Here is an 18,819-nt window from a genome sequence, read left to right on the forward strand (position 1 = left end):
ATTGCAGGAAAAATGCATGTCTATTCTCGTCAAAAACTTGCAGAGTAAACACTTTTTTAGACGCGCAGTTACATGCGTGTATAGACGCATAATATAAATATATCCAATTTTTTATAAATATGATTATATATTTACAGAGCGCATCAATAGGTGCGTGTATATGGGCGTGTAAGTTTCACTATAAGTGCCCTTTTAGACGCAAAATTTTAGACGCAGCAGTAGACGCGGTAATAAACGCGCCCGATATTTTTTAACACAGTTCAAATATTGCGTCTACAAGCGCGTCTATGGAGCTTTTTTGTTGTAGTGTATTGATATGCTCATTCATCTCCATGTTCTTATACATCACTCAAGAATCAAATGTTTTACTATTTTTCATTCCTTAACTAGAAAAGTAAGAAAACATTGCTAAGGTAAAATCTTACTTATGAAGCTTGTTAAGATGATGTCCTTTCTAGGTTATAGAACTTGGTCATCAAAGTGGCTATGTGATGTTACAACAATCTACAAGTTTGAACAAAGGTGGGAGGGTACCCACAAATGGGATATATATTATTCTCAAAGAGCTAGGAATTTGGATTCATCGTTGTATTATTTCATAAAAAGACAAAGAGACCATTCTTGAAGCTTATATCTAGGTCGTTGCTTGATTGATTGAAAGTAGCCAAATTCATGTTGCCGCACCAGCTTTTTGTTTAGAAGGACTTGTGGTTGATTTTTATATTGAGCAAACGCATCCTTGGAAGGAAAACACCAAGTTTGGAAGTTGTTCTTGAAAAGATAGGTTTTACCATTATGTACTCGTTACTAGGAAAAACACAAAATGATATGAGAAGCAAGCCCTGCATGGAGTGGAGCAGCCTCTTTCGCTCGCTTATTAGTAATACGGCTTGTAATTTATGGCGCTAATAATTCTTGCTACCTACTGAGTTAGACGTTGGTGGCAAGGCTGGCGCCGAGGGTGAAGACGCCATGGATAAAGGCAGCGACGTGGGCGCTGACGGTGCCGCTGACGGTGCCGTCAATGATGGCGACGATCGTGCCGTCCAGGAGGTCGAGGGGGCCGACCTGGTGGCCGGAGGAGGGGTTCTTGAGGTAGCATTTCTGCTGGGCTGGTGGCACCTCCACCGAAGCCCCCACCGCCACCTCGATGCTCACCTCCACCCCTACCGGCAGCAGCACCACCGGCAGCCCTGACTTGTTCTCCACCCGGCAGCTCGCCTCAGCCACACACGCCATACTCGCGGCAACTGCTACCACTACAAGCAGTACACAGCCACGTCCAAAAGTAATCTTGGCTGCCATCTTCGCCGGTGTACGCGCGCGCACGCAGAGAGAGAGAGAGAGAGAGAGAGAGAGAGAGAGAGAGAGACGCGATATATTGTTTCGGAGCGTGCAGGCTCCGGCCGTTTTATAGGCATCTCCCGTGATATGAGAGAGAGAGAGAGAGAGCCCGCGAGCGAGCTTTGATTAAAGAAAATATTTTTAATTGTTTTTTTATTACCCGTGGTCACACATCTCATATAATGTCGTAACTATTCTATTAATCTCGTGCCAATCAATATGACAACCATACCACATTGATAGGGATACACTCAGATGACTATTATGGTTTTTATATCGAAAAGATAGAAATCAATGTCTAAATATAACGTCGTGAAAAGTATAGTGTATATGTAGAATTTACAAAAAATACAAAATTGATATATGCATTCACTGATCGATGGATTGACTAATTGATATATGTTTAATCACTAGGATAAATGTTGTATAAAGAGGTTACGGTACATGCGATAATTGAACTAATGTATGGATACAATAAATGCATGGATTGAGTGTTATGGATATATTAATTCAACAATTGACTAGTCTCTAGATGTTCAATTACTACAAGGAATGTTGAATGAGGGTAGTTGTGCATGTAATGTATTGTTGTAATAATTAATCGATCAAATTTCTAAAATGAGTACGTCGGTTACATCATACCAATATCAATATACTTTATAGTTAACTATCTACAAACTAATGTATATATTGACTAGTTGATTGATGGTTGGTTAGTATAGTAAACTTTCTATTGAGAGTGGTTATACGTAGTTGACTTTATAGATGATGCACCCTAGCTCAATTTTAAAATTCGCTTCAGCTCTAGCAACTATACTCCTAGCTCTTCATTAGCATGAAGGTTATCTTCCCTCTATAATAGAGTGCAAGTTTTCATGCTTTACCTCCATGATGACAATTCTAGCAGGCTCTTTTGTAAATGAGTGTATCATCTAGCTCTTTAAAGATGGTAATTCATACATCAGCCTATTCTCCTCGAAACATGGAGCTATAAACATAACTCCATTACGTCATCTTCTTGCCAAAACAGCGAGTTAACTCAACTCCATATTTCTTCCTAGAATGCTTCTCAACATTTAGGGTGCTTCCTCTCCATTTCCTTCATAGCTTTATACTTTCTCAAGCTGAAAGTAGTTGCAACTCTTTTGCAATGTTGCTCTAATAACCATGCAGTCACCCTTCGAGACTTCATGCTCCTATTCCCCCCATATCTCTAAACTATAGTTGTTTTAGATTAGTCTAGTGACAATTCGATGTTGAAGTAATTAATCCTCATGAAATTCTTGAGGATCCTTTACTTCATGATCACCACATCCGCCATGAATCATAGGGAGTCGATTATTCAAGTTGATTCCCCACAGACTAGATGGCCTTCTCCTTCCCACTGATTAGATGAGCTTCTTCTCCCCTGATCTTTGATGGTAGCTTCTAGTCCCTAAATTAGCCCCCCCCCCTCCCCCCATCTCTATGCAGCCCCTTCCATCTTTAATTTCACCTTGCTTTTCTAAAGCCTTTTCTTTTACTTGACCTTCATTTCTTTTCATTTAGGTATTGGTCAACATGGCTAATATTTTTGCACTCTTAAGCATATAAATTTCCACATTTTCTTTATTTTGACCAAACAAGTTACCATCGCAAGGTGTATTCTCACAACCTTCAATCAAGAAATAAACTCGGTCATTCACCATCTAGTACCTTTTGTTTAAGCACAATGAATCAAGTGAATGTTCCATCTATAATTTTTTTCTCACCTTGATCACTACAAATCTAATGTATCTCCTCTTGTTGATTGTGATTACAATGTTTATTTCAAAGTTTGTGATTGGATGAATTCTTGTTTGTTAGAATTATCATTACTATTTATATAAGATGGTCTTTTACTTGAAATAATATCTAAAGGCTAAAAATATATTCGATGGTAATATTATGGATGATGATAAAATGCCTGAAAGATTAGAGAATGAAGTAATAAACAAAAGTAACAATAAATACTTAAGATATCAATTGATTTTTTTTGAAATAATTTAGATTTTTTATTTTGTAAAAGAAAAAACATATATTATATATGACACAATTCTATAATTAATATCCTCTATAAGATATATTCTTTTAAACAATGTGTGTGTGTGAATGATATGTGCTTTAAGGTTATCAAATGTTCAAAATTGGATGTGTGTGTGTGTGTGAGGATGTTTGTGTGTGCAAATCATATGTACTTTAAAGTTATCAAATGTTCAAACTTGGATGTGTGTGTGTGTGTGTGTGTGTGTGCACGCGCTTTAAGGTTATCAAATGTTCAAAGTTGGATTTGTTTCAAGTTGCATGCATGAATATTGTCTTTATCAGCAACTTAGAACTCATTTTAGGTGTAAGTTTTGAGTCTATGAAAGATATGCTAAACTTTAGGAGGGTGAAATGAGGGTTACGATGTGAGGGAATTACCAATACCATTAAGTTTGCATATCTCAATCCACATATGTGTGGGCACATATATTTACAAAATATTTTTTGAAAAATCTTAAAGGTTTTGTAGTTTCATGGTGGATGTCATAGCTAAGAGTTTATTTATGTGTACAAATAGTTGTATAAACACATACACACATGCATGAGATTAAAAAGGCTTTGTAACTACTAAGCAATAGATTTTAAAACACTCTCTTAATATCACTTGAATTCACAAACAAATACATACACATGTACAAACTCTCTCTCTCTCTCTCTCTCTCTCTCTCTCTCTCTCTCTCTCTCTAGCTATGTGCAAAAAAGACTTATGGTTAGATATATTTTGTCATAAATACTTACTATAATGAACCTAAAATGTCATGCCAACAAAAGTATTTTCTATAAGACTACTTCTCATAGACCCAATCATGCTTTATATATTTTGTACTAACTTGTTAGACATTCCTTGAAAGGAAGCTAGCCAAATGTAACATATATCTACCCTTAAATTTATCATCAAGACATGAAAAAAATTCTTGAAAAAATAAGTCAATATGAATGTAAAAGCAATGTACAATCAAAGCGGCCCAATAAATCAAAGCATGCATTATCAGAACCATTGAGTATTGGTACTCTCACCTATCAACACATCTCTCTCTCTCTCTCTCTCTCTCTCTCTCTCTCTCTCCTGAAAAATAGTATTAGTTGTAAAAAGTGAGCAGTATGCAATGTGCTAGCAAACAAGCATAAGGAAGGAGCCTAATTTTTTGGATTATTAGCCACAACATAATGTGTATGAAGCACTAGGTTGAAACAATTGTATTGATTTATTATGTGAATCCACAAGCTTGGCATGATTCCATGCAACTTGTAATGATAGCATAGGCTCCGTGGAAAAATGGCAAAATTTCTAGTTCGCTCTCACCATAGGAAAATCATGCAATAAGAGATGACCAATCTTGTGGCCCAAAAGTGAATTGGATGCCCAAGAGAGATGGAAAAACCTAACTCTAAAATTCATGTATTAAAAGGGTGAGAATGAATAGAGCAAGGTATTCATGTGTATGAAAACTTTGTGAACTTGCTTTCTTACTTTTACCATGAGAGAGTGAGGGTGAGAGTGAGAGATTGAGAGCAAGAGAGTGAGAGAACGAGGGTGAGGGACTAAGAGGGTGAAGCTCTTCTTGTCATCTCTCTTAGCACTCTCTTGTATCCCCATGCTTCTCTTTCACATGTGGAGGTCATAGAGGGTTGAGAGTCGAATGGACACTCATTTGGATCATGGAGTGTGCAAAGTGCATCCTTCATGGGATTGAAGGACGGCCATGCCACTCATTATAAACAAATGGTTGCATTTGTGTGCAAGAGACTACGTGAGAGATAGTCATTGATTCTCATGCATCAAAGCTCTTGAAGGAATAAGAGTGTGTCGAACATGCCAATAAGTTGAGCTCATGTAGCACAACATTTTGGTTGTGTTGTTGTTGAGACCAAGGACACATCGACCATGAAGTCATTGTGTATTACACATTTGAAATAGGAGAGATGCAAAAAGGCCCACTATGAAATGCAAATATTTAATTAGGATTTGAATTCATTAATGAAGGGAGTAAATTTTATTGGTAGGAAGATTGCAATTTTTTGTTAGTAAGAATCATCTACTTTACTTTGTTTGTTTGATTTTATCTTTTTATTTTACAATTTAAAAAAGTTGGAATGGTTTTGGATTTATTCATGGTTGTCATTGGATTCAAGAAATCGTTGTATTTTCTAGAACTCTAATTAGTGGTTAAGAAGAGAGAAAGAAGTAAAAGAAAAAGAAGGAGCGAAAAGAAGAAGAAGGAGAGAAGGAGAAGGAGGAGGAGAAGGAGAAGGAGAAGGAGAATAAGAATAGGAATAACGAAAGAAGAAAAAGGAGAGAAAAAGAAGAAAACAAGAAAAAGAAGAAGAAAGAGAAGAGGAAGGAGAGGAAATAATAAAAGAAAGAGAGCAAAGTGTAAACAAAAGAGAAGAAGAAGAAGAAGGAGGAGAAAAAGAGAAGAGGAGAAAAAGGAGAAGGTGGTGGAGGAGGAGAAGAAGAAGAAGAAGAAGCAGTAGCAGCAAATGGCCATGGGGGCAGAGGGTGGGAGGGAAATTCTCCCTCGCCCAAAAAGAAACACCAAAATAGTTACCCCCCTTTGGTATTGTGCAAGATCTCCATCATTTCCTTGCCTATCAACCACCTTTGTCTCTTTGCCTGATACCACGCTTATTATCCATGGTGGCAACCTGCACTCACCATTGCACCATGATAGTGTCCATAGAGCCTTACCTATCAATCCACTTGTCATCTCTCTTGTCTCACCCTTGTCTTATCATGCCTATGCCTCAATGCCCTGTCAATTGCCCGTTGCCTAGCCATCGCCCTAAGCTCACCCTGTATAGGGCCACCATGGCCCAACATTCCCCTTCTCACATCCTTGCCACCACATTGCTTGTGGTCATTACCAACACCCACCCCATGGTCACTAACACCTTCACCCACATTACTTTCCTAGACACCACCCTAACTATCCCCAACATCTCCTTGCTCCACCTCATGTTGAGATGGTAAGCTCAACACTATGGACATTGATGATGGGCCACATGGTTAAATGGTCTGTATGTCTACACTTAGCACATCAATGGTCATTATGACTCTAACATGGCCAATCCCTTATTATATTTGGTTTGTTACACCTATCTATAGTTGGCTAAGTTATACTACTAGTCGATTAGTATAGTCAGTTATCCGTTGTTGACTTAGTAGGCCACTTTCCTTTATATTGTATCTTATCTATACTTTACATGCATTGCTTTGTGTGAAAAAAGAAAAAGAAAAAACTAGAAAAAAAAATGATATCCATCTCTCTTCTTGTGTTCTTAAGTGAGCTTCCTCTTATGTGTATGATGTGTGTTTAGCATAACAGCTCAAGCAAGTCTCGCCACCATACAATTCATTACATGGTACCAAAGTGGCAGCACTGAGAGATGCTAGTTTTGAAAGCTGAAGTGAAGGAGAAGAAGCAAGGATTCAAGCAAGCAAGCAACACATAAGAAGATCTCTCATTCTTCCACTCTTACTCTTGGATAGTGCATGTGGAGTCACCAAAGCCAAGGTAGAGTAAAAAACTTAGATGATTCTGAGATTTGGTGTAAAATCAAAACATTGTACATTCTCCACATATGCTCTTTGTGGGTTTCTTACTATATTTTTGGCTATCTCAAGCCATTTTGGGTCCCATTTTACACTCGTAAAGTTGGAAACATCAGTTTTGGAGTACATTGCAATTTCAATTGTGTCAATTGAAAGTGGATATACATGTTATAGATTTCGAGTCTGTAAGTTTTGAGGTGTTTTCCACTAAGAAAATAGAAGTTTTATTTGCAAATACATTACAGATTACATATACTATTGAGTACTCAGTTAAAAAGGATGCTTAGTATGTTGTTGTACACTTGTTGTAAAAGGTTGCAGAAGACTTGCTTAATCTTTTGTATCAACATTGTGATAATAGCAAACAACACCAGAAACCCCATCATTACAAAGCTAGACAAGAACAACTACCTATCACGAAAGTTTTGTGTGACGAACTTCCTTATTGGAAGACTTCTTCGAGTTTGTTTCACGTGAAGAAAAGGAGACAGAGCTGAGTGACCTTGCAACTATACAATAATGAAAGCCATGGAAAGAATGAAATGAAAAAGACAAAAAGATAATGTGTTTTCTATTTATAATAATTCATAATTCTATACTGGGACATATAAAAAATGAAGAAACTTCAGATGTAGCTTGGATAATTCTTTAGAACATGTTTTCAATAAATACAAAGGTACAGAAGATTCAACTCAAGCAATTGAATACTTTGAAAAAAGGGAAGATATGTATGTAAAGGAGTATGTTTTGAAAGTGAGATACATTGTAGATACCTTAGAAACTATTGATATGATGCCCAATGATGATGATTTGGGTAGCCTTAATAATGAGAAGGCCTAAAAATGATTTGTCACTTCTGTGTATGTACGAAAGCCATTTCTAATTTTTGATGAGCTATCTCTCTCATAATCACTAAAGAGATCAATATCCAGGATGAATAATCTGAAAGAAGTGGTGAATGAGTCCAATCATTATACTCCATTTTAGGAAGGGGATGTGTTAGATCCTCTTCAAGAGACCATGGTATAGGATGTGTTGGTGATAACCAGCAAAACAAGTTAAATCAAGAGTTTGATGAAATAAAAATTTTAGGGGGTCATGGAAACTTTAGAAGTAGGAGAAACTCTAGAGGAAGAAATGGATGGCAAAATAAAGGTTCAAGCAATTCTGATATTGTTTGTCATTATTGTGACTGAACACATTATATTTTAGCCTAATGTTATGCTAAGAAAGATGATATCCACAGTGATAAATTGAAGTAAGGAAACTATGTATCATCTTAAGATGCAATGGAAAAAAATGAGCAATTGTTTGTTATGCAACATATGACGGATGTTACAAGAAAGGGGACACATGATGATATATGGTTTATTGATTCAGGCATAGGTTCAATCTAATACAAAAGCTTATTTTGTAGAAGACTTTAATTATAAGTGCTAGTTGGTCACAAAAGGAAGTAGAGTTGGTTGCATGTTCACTTTAGAACCTCAAATTCTTGTTATGAATGCTACTATATGTATGATAAAGACAAAGGAGTGGTTGCAGACATTGAAATATGGCACAAACATATTGGACATGCAAATGCATAAAGGCTAGCATTAATATAATCTAAAGGGTTTAAAGGGTTGGTTACAAGGTTTCATGCTTATTATAGAATTTCATAAAGTGTGTAAAGCATATCAGTTTGGTAAGTACGCAAGACAACCTTTTTCACATGATAGAGATGTGAGTAGATATATACTTGATATTGTGCATATAGTTTTTTTGGGGCCTACACAAAACATATCTCTTATTGTAAATATATATTTTATCATATTTATTAATAATTGTTCAAGAAAGCTGTGGATATATTTCATGAAGGAGAAGAGTAATGTGTTTGAGGAGTTCAAAACTTCCAAGCCTACTATTGAAACAAAAATAGGATTGAAAGTTAAGTAATGGAGGTCAAATGGAGGGGGAGAGTAACTCTCTAATGACTTTAGTGATTCTTAAGGTCTCATGGGATAAAGAGATAATTTATTTGCAAGTATATCCCATAGCAAAATGGGGTTGTAGAAAGGTAGGCATATTGCAGAAGTTGCATGGGTATTGATGGTGGCTGAAAAGAATTTGGCAAAACATTTTTTGTTTAAAGATGTTCATATTACTATATGTATTATGAATAGGACTTCCACAGTTGCAGTTCATGGAATAACCCTTGAAGAATGCTTTACAAGTAAGAAGCCCGATATATGATAATTGAAAGTGTTTAGTTGTAGTGCATATGTTCATGTGCCAAATGAGTTGCAAAAGAAGCTTGATCCAAAGGCTAAAAAATATGTTTTCATTGGATACTCCTTAGAGAAAAAAGGGCATCATTGTTATAACCTTGTCATAGGTAATTTTAGAGTAAGTAAGGATGTTATTTTTTATGAGATGAGCAGTTCGTATGTATCTAGTGGTGATACCTTGGATCCTAATGATGATCATGATAGTTATGCATAAAAAGAAAAGCAAGAATCATGGAGCCTTAGTGGACTAGAAACATAATTTAGTACTACATCTATAGTTAGCTAGGAGACAAAGAAACAATCCAACATATTCAAGTGCATCTACTAGTGTTACAAGTAGAGACAAAGGGAAGAAGAAAGTTGCATATGGTAATGATGCATCTCCTAGCCATTTGGGGTGTAATGGAGATTCTAGTGGTTCAAAGATTTTGGATGATAAGCTTGGTATTTCTTTAGTTAGAATTCTAGGTATACAAAGAGCACATGATAATGTAAAGGTTCCACTAAGTGATCCAATGGTATGAAAGTCTAGCACGGTTAGATACCCTGTTAAAAGATTTGGTTTTGAAGGCTAGATAGCTCACCATTATACTTATATGGTAAAGATGGTTGATAATGTTGAGCCCACATTCTTTAGGGTGTTGCTGGTCATGCTCATTGGAATGCAACAATGGATGAGGAGATGGGTGCATTAAAGGCCAATAAGACTTGGGAACGAATACCATTACCTAAGGATAAGAAAGCTATTGGTTGTAAGTGGGTCTACAAAATTCAACAAAATGCAGATGGTTCTCTTAGCAAATATAAGTCTAGACTAGTCGCAAAAGACAATGCTCAAGCATATGGTATAGATTATGAAGAGACATTCAATCAAATTGTTAGGATGGCAAGTGTTAGATGTATGATTACTTTGACAGTAGCCAAAGATTAGAGTTTATAGCAAATGGATATAAACAATGACTTCTTGCTGCATGATGAATTGTAAGAAGAAATGTATATGCAACATCTAATAGGTTATGAGGATTTAGAGCATCCCACGTATGTGTGTATGTTAAAGAAAGTGCTCTATGGACTGAAGTAAGCACCTAGAGCATAGTTTGACAAGATCGGAGAGTATCTTGTCAAAATTGGATTTTATGTTTCTAATCCTAATCACTCAATTTATGTGAGAAAGGGAGATGCAGGTTTGGTAATCATAGTTATCTATATGGATGACTGGATTTTTTTACATGTGGATGACTTGCCATGTGTGTGCATGTGTGTGTGTGTGTGTGTGTGTGTGTGTGTGTGTGTGTGTGTGTGTGTGTGTGTGTGTGTGTGTGTGTGTGTGTGTGTAATAGTACTAAAAAATTATGAAGTTGATATTTTTGCATCATTAAAATGTATTTTGAAAATTAAAATTATATGCTTATAACTATATATGCTCTACATGAATGGTATTCCTCTATATATAGTAGAGATTATAAAAGGGTGTTGTGAAAGAGTTGTACAATATGGTGGTTGACATATGTAGAATTGATAGATGATCCCATACAAAATGCTATTGATATCTGAATAAACATATTTGATAATATGTCACAAACATGTCATTATCAATTGTACGGATTATTTATTGCTCATGCCATATGAATCCACACCCCATGTGAATGCACCCTTAACAGGACATCCTCAAGCCAACCATGCAAACCCACCCTTTCCATCTCATCATAGAATCTTCTAGAAGATACAACACATCATTGTTTGCATCATCGATGATGTCATCATGAAAATTTCTAAAAGATCTTTACCCATGCTCCAACACCTATAAAAGGAGGGCTCAAGTAGGGGCTAGCCATAGAGCTCCTTAGTGTTGCCAATGCTAGTCTTGGGATCTCAAGGAGTCGAGACCTCCAAATAAGTAACTTTGAGTCCCAATTCTAGTTCTTATCTAGTCATGGTATCTAGCCTTGTCTTATCTTCCATTATACTCATTTTTTCTTGTCACCTTGTAATCTCATAGTATGAACTATCTTGTATCTTGTTCATCTTTGTCAAGGAAGATCTTGTAATTCTGATATCTTGTATCCATACCTATCATCGCGGATTCCGAGATCCTTCATATCCTATCGAGTCCTATTGTCTATACCTATGGTCCCGGATTGTGGGATTTTTTGTATCTTGTTATCATTGTACTTGTGCCCCTATGTGGGATTATCTTGAAATCAAATCTCACATCTAGTCTAGTCTCTCAAGAAAAATCTAGTACTCCCGTAATAGTTTGGCAAGACTACTTTCTAGCCCTATTGAGCACCATGTAGGTGACCCTTGAAAGAATGGTGACCTCCCTTCAAAACCTCCAATAACAAATTAAAGGCTTGAATGAACAATAAGCACAACTTCAAATAGAACATCTTATACATCTAGGCCCTGCACTTCAAGAGATGCAATACCAGACCTGAGACTTACAAAATAGCAGAATAAGTGATCAAATGATTCTGCATGTTTATCAACCCCCAACAAGAAAAACCAAGATTAGCATGTTAGAGAAGTTCAATGGTAGTCATTCAAAGTTCAGGAGATTCATACAACAAGTAAAGCTCTATATCTGCATGCAATTGGATAGGTATCAAAATGATACTTCCAAGGTGGGATTAATTGGGATTTTTCTTTGTGCTCAAAATTTATCATGGTGCACCTCAATCTTGGAAAAGAATATGCTAGTAATTCATAACTATGGGGCATTTCTTGCAAGCTTACTTCCACAATTGGAGATGCAAACACCAGTTGAGTAGTATAAACGAAACATCATAAACTATGACAAGGTAATTGCCTGCCTCTACTTATGCATATTAATTTATGCAATTAATCTATGACCTCACTTGGCATGATGAGTATTTCATGAGCCAAATTAGATGTGGTATTTGAGATAACATCAAGGACCTCATGCTCACTATGCCTGAGGCAAGAACACTCAATGATTATATCATCATGGAAGCCATCCAAGAAGCCATCCAATGTGATAATAGACTGTTCGAGAGGAAGCAAGAAAATCAAGAAGTATTAATCCGTTGCCAATAGAACCCAGTCCTAATCAGAGAAGAAATCAAGCTTGAACCAATGGAAATAGATAATACTAGATTCTAGCCCTTGACCCCATAAGAAAAGCAAAGATGAAGAGAGAATCATCTACACCTATATTGTGAAACCCTAGATACATTGCCTAAAATTCCTAAATAAGAGGGAAAGAACCTCAAGAGTTGTTGCAACCATCCTCGTGAAGGAAAATGAGGATGTCGAGGTGTGAATGAGACCATACAACCAGACCTTGATATAAGAAAGGGTCTCTTGATCCCAACCACATCCATGGAAAGTTTCCTTGTCACAATCTAGATGATCTTGCCAAGAAAGACCCTTTTCCTCAAAGCCTTCTCGACTTCTAGGCTTATGCATGTTTCATTGGTGATGGCTTAGTGAATAGACACCAGATTCTAGTACTCCAAAAGACTAATCATGCACTAGCTAAAGTCATGGATGGAAGACCTATAGCATCTCAAGATATTACCAAGGAAATCTGACTACTTATGGTAACTCTTGGTGATCATAAATTTTGTGTATGGTTTAATATCATATCCAGTCCCACAAATCCAATCATCCTTGGGATGCCTTGGCTAAAGAAACACAACCCAAAAACTGATTGGGTTAAGCAAAAGATTACACGTAATGAAAATCAGGGAAAGTCAGTATATCTAGGAGCCAAAGCCTTTATGCACACAATAAGGCAGGAGCTGACCTACATGATATAGTATATACTAGCTCAAGAATCTAGTAAGGATAAGTGAAGCTACCAGGCCATTATCAAGAATTTCAAGATGTCTTTGAAAAAAAGAATGTAGATCTCTTGCTCGAACACCGACCATATGATTGTTCTTTTGAACTCCATGAGGGGGACTCAACTACCTTCTGGATCCATCTATAGGCTATTTCCTGATGAACTACACAAGAACATTTATGAGAACTTAGCCAAGGGGTTCATTAGGCATTCAAAGTCTCGTGGTAGAGCCCCAATTCTATTCATGAAGAAGAAAGACGAGTCGCTTTGAATGTTTGTGGTTTATCGACAACTCAACAAGATAATAGTCCAGGATTGACACCATTTTTTGTTTTGATACTAGAGCTTTTGGAACGCCTTGGAAAATCCTAGAACTTCACAGATTCATCTATGAGGGGCTTACAATCTTGCACGGATCATAGAAGGGGACGAATGGAAGACAACCTTCCACACAACGTATGGTCACTTGGAGTATGTTGTTATGCCATTAGGTCTCACAATGTTCTTGTAGTGTTCTAACATATGATAAATGATATCTTCCAAGAGTATCCATATCATTTTATAGTAATATACTTGGATGATATCTTGATATTCTCAAAAGATCCAAAGGAGCATGAGCACCATGCAAAATTAGTTTTGAAAAAGCTCAGAGAAAAAGGACTATATGCAAAACTTGAGAAGTGTTTCTTCCATCAGACATAAGTGGACTTCTTTGAATACCATGTCTCCCAGAGAGGAATCTTTATGGACCCCAAGAAGATCGAGACTATTCTTGACTAGCAGACACCCACGTGTCTGTGATGTCCAATGCTTTCTTGACTTTACCAACTTCTACATTATATTTATCAAGGATTACTCAAAGATAGTCATACACCAAACTCAGAGGAAGCAAGTTCTCATGGACCCCAAAAGCCGAGAAGGCCTTGTAGACCCTAAAGACCACTTTTACCACCACTGCCCCAATCCTACTCCACCTGGATCCTACCAAGCCATTTTTCTTGGAGACCGATGCATCAAACTCTTCATGCATTGAAACCAAGATCCATATGTCTTCTTTAATTTCCTCTTCACAACCTCCACATGCCATCTCCTGAATGCATTTTTTCTGTATATTGCTTTGTTTTATTTTCTAAATTTGTGTTCCAATGATAGTATAGTCTCTTGCATCCCCTTAGACTAATACAACCTTCACCAACTTCCAACTTCTAACTTTAAAGCTTGAAGTGCAAGCTAACATGATCCACCGATAGGGCAAACATGCTACAAAATCTCGTGACAAGAAGAATTTTCATGCTACTTGTCTTTGAAATCCATGACTTGTGCTTTCAGTTGATAACTTTGACAAATGTTGAAATGCAATGTGCCCTATCAAGAATATGCTACAAAATAGAACTTCATGGCCATCCATTCATGATTTGAGAAATATACAATGATGGATCCATGATATGCAATCAATCAAGCTATGCTTCACACAAAATAACGTATGCACTGAAGAAATTGTGCCTAGCCTATCAACATGTGCTCCTGTGTCATGCAAAATCCAAACACAATTCCTTGATTATTTAAGATCCTTATCCTCACCTCTCAACACTCAGTAAGAAAGTATTGTACTCCACTCCACCCACCCAAATTCTCACAATCGCTCAAGAAATGATGGTCCTCAAGATGTCGATCAAGAAAACCACCCATATGTAACTGCTGGCGTCCTTCATGACCCTCAAACTCACCCAACCACCTTACCACTTAACCAAATCTCCTAATCTAGCGATGAATATCCTAACTCTCGTGCGTGCAAGAAACAATGAGTGCTCAATGAAAGGTGCTCTCTCAAGCGCATGTGCAGCTAACATTTACTGTATATAGCTATAGTGGGCCACCTCATGTTGTTCTAGTGCTCAATGATGGTGCAAAAACGTTCATAAATCCAACCCATGGCATGGAAATATTTGGAAAAATCAGGAGATGAACCCTGAGTGTAGTGTATTGACAACTGCTACATTGTCTTGATGATGTACGTCTACTACTTTGAAGCCACTTTGGAGTATCCCGATTTTGTCACTTTCCTCGTTTGTTCTTAAAAGTTGTTGGTGTTACAAAATATTTAGAGACATGCTATCTTTTACATGTTAAAACAAAGAAACCTGGTTTGGAAATAGAGCTTTTTGTGGCCAACACAATTGTGGACATGTGTGGTAAATGCCAATTTCTTGCAGAAGCACGGCAAGTGTTTGATAGGATTCCTATGAAAATTGAAAGTTCGTGGAATGCATTCACCACAGCATATGTTGAACATGGATTTTGTGAAGAAGCATTGATGTGTTTCAAAGAAATGCAGCTCACAGGCTAGCAACTTCATTTGGAACTAATGAAAGAGAGGATTGGAAGAGAGGTCTATGTAGATCTAGATGGAATTGCATGGAATGCACTAATTGCATGATATGTTGAACATGGGCTTAAAAAGGAAGCATTGAATTGTCTTCTTCATGAAATGGACCTTGAGAGGTCTTACTATGCGTATTACCACATTTGTCTGCAGCTTTACATGAAAATTATAGATATCTCTAATTTATTATTTGTAATGGTATTTATATACCTTAGTCCTTTGTCTAGGCGAACCCTGATGCAGTTGAGGATAGCGAAGGGGGGACTAGCAGTAGCAGTGGCGGCAGCGGTAGCGGCACAGGCAGCGGTGGTGTTAGCGATGATGATGCCTCTTCTGAGGAGATGTAGAGGAGCCCCATGCATGTATGTCTCCCCTTGGCTTGTAGTTTCATTTTTTATATGTATTACTTTCAGCTAGTGCTTGCTACTATGACCATGCTTGAGGTCACAAGCACTAGAACTCATCATGTAAAAAAATTTCATCTATATATATGAAATTTCGTGTTCTACATACATTGTTTTGTTTTCAGTACAAAAATATTCGAAATAATCTTTCTCTGTTTTTCCTAAGCATACAATTTGATGTTGATGGGGGAAAAAAAACCAGAGAGCATGTGGCTTGAAAAGCCACATGCTCTTTGGTTTTTTTTTCATATCTCTATTTTGCGCGTCTATCAGCGAGTCTAAATTGCAAGAAAAATGCGTGTCTATTCTCGTCAAAAACTTGCAGAGTAAACGCTTTTTTAGACGCGCAGTTACATGCGTGTATAGACGCATAATATAAATATATCCAATTTTTTATAAATATGATTATATATTTACAGAGCGCATCAATAGGTGCGTGTATATGGGCGTGTAAGTTTCACTATAAGTACCCTTTTAGACGCAAAATTTTAGACGCAGCAGTAGACGCGGTAATAAACGCGCCCGATATTTTTTAACACAGTTCAAATATTGCGTCTACAAGCGCGTCTATGGAGCTTTTTTGTTGTAGTGTATTGATATGCTTATTCATCTCCATGTTCTTATACATCACTCAAGAGTCAAATGTTTTACTATTTTTCATTCCTTAACTAGAAAAGTAAGAAAACATTGCTAAGGTAAAATCTTACTGATGAAGCTTGTTAAGATGATGTCCTTTCTAGGTTATAGAACTTGGTCATCAAAGTGGCTATGTGATGTTACAACAATCTACAAGTTTGAACAAAGGTGGGAGGGTACCCACAGATGGGATATATATTATTCTCAAAGAGCTAGGAATTTGGAATCATCGTTGTATTATTTCATAAAAAGACAAAGAGACCATTCTTGAAGCTTATATCTAGGTCGTTGCTTGATTGATTGAAAGTAGCCAAATTCATGTTGCCGCACCAGCTTTTTGTTTAGAAGGACTTGTGGTTGATTTTTATATTGAGCAAACGCATCCTTGGAAGGAAAACACCAAGTTTGGAAGTTGTTCTTGAAAAGATAGGTTTTACCATTATGTACTCGTTACTAGGAAAAACACAAAATGATATGAGAAGCAAGCCCTGCATGGAGTGGAGCAGCCTCTTTCGCTCGCTTATTAGTAATACGGCTTGTAATTTATGGCGCTAATAATTCTTGCTACCTACTGAGTTAGACGTTGGTGGCAAGGCTGGCGCCGAGGGTGAAGACGCCATGGATAAAGGCAGCGACGTGGGCGCTGACGGTGCCGCTGACGGTGCCGTCAATGATGGCGACGATCGTGCCGTCCAGGAGGTCGAGGGGGCCGACCTGGTGGCCGGAGGAGGGGTTCTTGAGGTAGCATTTCTGCTGGGCTGGTGGCACCTCCACCGAAGCCCCCACCGCCACCTCGATGCTCACCTCCACCCCTACCGGCAGCAGCACCACCGGCAGCCCTGACTTGTTCTCCACCCGGCAGCTCGCCTCAGCCACACACGCCATACTCGCGGCAACTGCTACCACTACAAGCAGTACACAGCCACGTCCAAAAGTAATCTTGGCTGCCATCTTCGCCGGTGTACGCGCGCGCACGCAGAGAGAGAGAGAGAGAGAGAGAGAGAGAGAGAGAGAGACGCGGTATATTGTTTCGGAGCGTGCAGGCTCCGGCCGTTTTATAGGCATCTCCCGTGATATGAGAGAGAGAGAGAGAGAGCCCGCGAGCGAGCTTTGATTAAAGAAAAGATTTTTAATTGTTTTTTTATTACCCGTGGTCACACATCTCATATAATGTCGTAACTATTCTATTAATCTCGTGCCAATCAATATGACAACCATACCACATTGATAGGGATACACTCAGATGACTATTATGCTTTTTATATCGAAAAGATAGAAATCAATGTCTAAATATAACGTCGTGAAAAGTATAGTGTATATGTAGAATTTACAAAAAATACAAAATTGATATATGCATTCACTGATCGATGGATTGACTAATTGATATATGTTTAATCACTAGGATAAATGTTGTATAAAGAGGTTACGGTACATGCGATAATTGAACTAATGTATGGATACAATAAATGCATGGATTGAGTGTTATGGATATATTAATTCAGCAATTGACTAGTCTCTGGATGTTCAATTACTACAAGGAATGTTGAATGAGGGTAGTTGTGCATGTAATGTATTGTTGTAACTAATCGATCAAATTTCTAAAATGAGTACGTCGGTTACATCATACCAATATCAATATACTTTATAGTTAACTATCTACAAACTAATGTATATATTGACTAGTTGATTGATGGTTGGTTAGTATAGTAAACTTTGTATTGAGAGTGGTTATACGTAGTTGACTTTATAGATGACGCACCCTAGCTCAATTTTAAAATTCGCTTCAGCTCTAGCAACTATACTCCTAGCTCTTCATTAGCATGAAGGTTATCTTCCCTCTATAATAGAGTGCAAGTTTTCATGCTTTAGCTCCATGATGACAATTCTAGTAGGCTCTTTTGTAAATGAGTGTATCATCTAGCTCTTTAAAGATGGTAATTCATACATCAGCCTATTCTCCTCGAAACATGGAGCTATAAACATAACTCCATTACGTCATCTTCTTGCCAAAACAGCGAGTTAACTCAACTCCATATTTCTTCCTAGAATGCTTCTCAACATTTAGGGTGCTTCCTCTCCATTTCCTTCATAGCTTTATACTTTCTCAAGCTGAAAGTAGTTGCAGCTCTTTTGCAATGTTGCTCTAATAACCATGCAGTCACCCTTCGAGACTTCATGCTCCTATTCCCCCCATATCTCTAAACTATAGTTGTTTTAGATTAGTCTAGTGACAATTCGATGTTCAAGTAATTAATCCTCATGAAATTCTTGAGGATCCTTTACTTCATGATCACCACATCCGCCATGAATAATAGGGAGTCGATTATTCAAGTTGATTCCCCACAGACTAGATGGCC

The sequence above is a fragment of the Lygodium microphyllum genome, chromosome 28 (assembly GCF_053477565.2).
Source record: "Lygodium microphyllum isolate KBCC chromosome 28, Lygodium_microphyllum_v1.1.10, whole genome shotgun sequence".
NCBI classification, from domain to species: Eukaryota; Viridiplantae; Streptophyta; class Polypodiopsida; order Schizaeales; family Lygodiaceae; genus Lygodium; species Lygodium microphyllum.